Source organism: Nicotiana attenuata, chromosome 1, assembly GCF_001879085.1.
Source record: "Nicotiana attenuata strain UT chromosome 1, NIATTr2, whole genome shotgun sequence".
In the NCBI taxonomy this organism is placed as follows: Eukaryota; Viridiplantae; Streptophyta; class Magnoliopsida; order Solanales; family Solanaceae; genus Nicotiana; species Nicotiana attenuata.
In genome coordinates, this window is record NC_031989.1 from 42,669,194 (window position 1) to 42,674,291 (window position 5,098).

Genomic DNA, 5,098 nt, shown 5'->3' on the forward strand with positions numbered 1-5,098 from the left:
TCCCTGGCATCACCACGCTGAACCTTGTCCCGAAGGACAAGCAAATGAGGGTCATCATACTGCCGCTCCCTGATACGATCAAATAGGGAAGACCGGGAAACCACACAGGCTAGAACCCGACTGGGCTCCGAAAGATCAAATCTCACGAACTGGCTGGCTAAGGCCTGAACATCCATCGCCATAGGCCTCTCTGAAACTGGTAGATATGCCAAACTCCCCAAACTCTCCGCCCGGCGACTCAAGGCATTCGCCACCACATTGGCCTTGCCCGGGTGATATAGGATAGTGATGTCATAATCCTTCAGCAGCTCTAACCACCTCCTCTGACGCATATTGAGATCCTTTTGCTTGAGCAAGTGCTGCAAACTCCGATGATCAGTATAGATCTCACAAGGCACTCCATATAAATAATGACGCCAGATCTTCAAGGCATGAACAATGGCAGCTAACTCAAGGTCGTGGACAGGGTAATTCTTTTCATGTACCTTCAACTGTCTGGACGCGTAGGCAATCACCCTACCGTCCTGCATCAACACTGCTCCAAGGCCAACTCTCGAGGCGTCACAATAGACAGTATAAGACCCCGAACCGGTAGGCAACATCAAGATTGGGGCTGTAGTCAAAGCTGTCTTGAGCTTCTGAAAGCTCGCCTCACACTCCTCTGTCCACTGAAATGGGGCACCCTTCTGGGTCAATCTAGTCATAGGGGCAGCAATCGATGAAAATCCCTCCACGAAACGACGGTAGTAACCCGCCAAGCCAAGGAAACTGCGAATCTCTGTAGCTGAGGACGGCCTGGGCCAACTCTGCACGGCCTCTACCTTCCTCGGATCCACCCGAATACCCTCACTAGAAATCACATGGCCTAAGAATGCCACAGAACTCAGCCAAAACTCACATTTTGGGAACTTTGCATATAACTTTTTCTCCCTCAAGGTCTGTAGCACGGTCCTCAGATGCTGCTCATGATCTTCCCGACTCCGGGAATACACCAGAATATCATCAATAAAAACAATCACGAACGAGTCAAGATATGGCCTGAACACACTGTGCATCAAGTGCATGAAGGCTGCAGGGGCATTGGTCAGCCCAAATGACATGATAAGGAACTTGTAATGGCCGTATCGAGTCCTGAAGGCAGTCTTTGGGATATCTGGCTCCCGAATCTTCAACTGATGGTACCCTGAGCGCAAGTCAATCTTAGAAAACACCTGTGTGCGCTGAAGCTGGTCAAACAGATCATCTATACGAGGCAAAGGATAACGGTTCTTCACTGTAACCTTGTTCAACTATACACATGCGCATAGAACCATCCTTTTTCTTCACAAACAAAACAGGAGCACCCCACGGTGAAACACTGGGTCGAATAAAACCCTTACCAAGCAATTCCTGCAACTGATCCTTCAACTCCTTCAACTCAGGAGGAGCCATACGATACGGAGGAATGGAAATGGGTTGAGTGCCCGGCAACAGATCAATGCCAAAGTCAATCGTCCCTATCAGGCGGCATGCCAGGAAGATCAGTTAGGAAATACAGTCGGGATAACTCCCGTACCACTGGAACAGAATCAACAGAAGGGGTATCAACACTAACATCTCTCACATAAGCCAAATACGCGGCACACCCCTTCTCAACCATGCGCTGAGCTTTAAGAAAAGAGATAACTCTACTGGGAGTGTGGTCTAAAGTAGCACTCTACTACAAACACGGACGGAAACTTACCGTGGCATACGCCAGCATCGACGGTTCGTTGGGCGTGAACAATACAAAGAATAGACAAAAGTGGGGCGACAATCAGTCCATGCCCAGAATAATGTCAAAATCCACCATNAGTTCCGCTTCTGCGGTCTTAAACCGCACCTGCGGCTGCCGCTTATGCGGATTCCTTACCGCTTCTACGGTTTCAATCAAAATCCCAAGGACCGCATCTGCGACTACTATCTCGCAGGTGCGTAACCGCTTCTGCGGTTAAACTTCCGCACCTGCGGAAACTGAAGGAACACTCGAATTCCGCTCCTGCGATGGACAGGCCGCTTCTGCGGCTCCGCATCTGCGGTTCCCAAGCCGCAGATGCAAAAATACCAGAAGCAGCAATGGTTCAGTTGCTGCAACACCTCTCAAATTCTTCCGTTAACCACCCGAAATCATTTCGAGGCCCCCGGGACCTCAACCAAAAGCACCAATAACACCTAGTACCTCATTCAAACTTGTACAAATCCTTAAACCACCTAAAACAACGCCGGAAACTCGAATTAAATAAGGATTTGAGCCTAAGAACTTCAACTTTTATCAAAATACGCTTTCGATCAAAAACCTAACCAAAACACGTCCAAATGACCTGAAATTTTGCACACACATCCCAAATGACATGACGGAGCTACTACAACTTCCGGAATTCCAATCCGACCCTCGGATCAAAAACTCACTATCGGACCGGGAATTTCAAAAATTCAAACTTCGGCATTTCAAGCCTAAATGAGCTACGGACTTCCAAAATACATTCCGAACACGCTCCCAACCCCGAAATCACCTAACGGAGCTAACGGGACCATCGGATTTCCATTCCGAGGTCGTCTTCACACTGTTCCGACTATGGACCATTTTTCCACACTTAAGCTCTCGTTTAGGGACTAAGTGTCCCAAAACTCTCCGAAACTCAGCACCGAACGTCCCGGCAAACCAAAATAGAAGAAATGAACTTTGAGGAAGCAGTTAATGGGGGATCGGGGCGTAAATTCTTAAGACGACCGGCTGGGTCGTCACAGTACTTGGCATGTTTTGAAGGTTGGAATGACGAAGGCATTTTGTTCTGCTATCTAAACACTTTATCCTTTGTTACCCCTTTGAGCCTTATTTATTTCCTTTCATACCCCTCTTTTGGAATCAATAGCGAAATTCAGCAAAGCAGTAAAGAAGAAAAGAGAGGAGAAAAGAAAAGGAAAGAATGGAAAAGAATGAAAAGGAAAAGACAGAAAGAGAGAAAAGAAGGGAAAGAAAGAAAAAGAGAAAAAAAGGAAAGAAAAATAGAGTACAGACGTAAAGCAATTCTTATGACATGAACTACGTTCGGCCTGATTCCTTTAAAGGATACGTAGGCAGCCTCACGGTTCGGTCCCAAGCAAAGGAACTGGGGCAGAAGTTGTGGTTGTTGTAAGAAATCTAATTCCAAAGGTTGTAAATTTGAACCCATTTGAGTTGTTTTGAGCCTTTTTGATATCCTTTCCTTCTGACCCCGTCCAAAGCCTACATTACGGTCCAAAGAAAGACCTTCTGATCAGTCTTCGAGAGATGAAAAGTCAAGTAAGTAAAGATGATTCATATCAGGGGTAACACTCCGGTCTAAGCAGGAAAAATAAAAAATGAGAGAGTCTTATTGGTGAAAAACCCTCGCGGGCACCATAAGGCGACGAAAGCTGAGAGAAATCAAAAATGAGAGTCTTATTAGTGAAAACCCTCACGGGCACCGTAAGGCGACAATGAGTTAAGAAATGAACAAATGAGAGAGGTTTGTTGGTGAAAACCCTTCAGGGCACTGCAAGACGAACAAGGTCAGTGATTGGGCAAAGAAATCGGGTTATGGAGATCCTGGGGCACAATGTATGACAACTGAAAGTAGATTGGTTGAATAGACTGGGCTGATTAATCCGAAATGCATGTCATGATCATTGGTACCAGCTGCTCCACTTAGATAAGTCTCATTTCTTTTTTCCCCTTCAAATAGTCATCCATTTTTGGATTTTCTTCCTTATTCCTAAGTCTCAGAGTCATTGCATTTCATTTCTTTTGGTATTTCTCTAAGATGTTTCCAATGTCAGTTGTGTTTAAGCAAGAAAGAAAGGATTTCAAAGCTCACTACCAGCTTCCATAATTGCACAAAGCACAGGGCGGCCAGAACATGCCAGAGATAGTATGATGTAAAGTGGGACATAATGTGTCAATAAAAGTTCAATCGGTGGAATGGTTTAGTAATTTCAGAGGAGATACAGAAGTTCAGGTAGAAAGGTCAAAAATGTAAAATAACGGGTTGGGTATAGAGCACTCCGATCATTCAGGTTCCTACCGTTGAGATTCAGTCAGAAAGTCAAACAGTTCTTGGCCAGTTCAAAGCAGCCAGTTAGAGCAAAGCACGGCAATGAGGAGCCACCTTCAGCAAGAATGCCACAAAATAACCACCGCGTTTTTCGAACTGACAAGACTTTTCTTTGATTGAAACAAGGGCAGAAAATTTCATTTGTTTCAGAGAAACTCTTCATAAGGAAAGCAAGCGCCAGACAGACTCGAAAGTAAGCTCCAGTACCCTCTTGGATAACAGGATTTAGTAGTTTTGAGGCCCTCGCAAATGACAAGGTCTGTTGAGAGGTCTACTTTTGGGAAATGTAATTTGGCATTTAAGTTTTCACTTTTGAAATGAGGCTTGGTTTGAAGTTTTCAGGATAAAGGAATTTAATTTAGAATTTATTGTGATAACAAGAGTTGATTAACACTCACAGATGTGCCCAGCTACCAAACTGGGGCAAAATATTTTCTTTGTTTTATCTATTTCGATGAAATCAGGTACCTGTGAGCACGTGATTTTTGCCCTATATGAATTACTCCCATAATTTCAAACAAAATAACTTCTTTTCATTGTTTTTAATTTTGATGATTTTTGTGGCATTTTATGTTAATTGTTTGCATTTTTGTCTGTGCATTTTAACTCATATAAAAATACAAAAATATATGCATTGCATTTAGGATTTAACTTTACATGTTTTTGGAATTAATTAGTAATTAGGAGTTTACAAAAAATAAAAAATCATCACAACAATAGTTTACTTTTCCCTCTAGTTTTATTTTGGAATTTTAGTAGTCTTTCTTTTATTTTGGTATTTAATTATCAGTGGTAATTGTCATTTAGAGCTAATCAATTTGGTAGGATAATTTTATTAAGAGCTAATTTGGATTTAGGTTTTAATTTGAAAAAGAAAAAAAAAGAGAAAAGAAATTCAAAGAATTGAGTTATTTGAAAAAGACCCACAAATTGGGCCTCCTGTGATTTTAATTGACCCAGCCCCAATCTCAACCACCCTGGTCCAAAGCCCAAACGCCCCAGTCTGG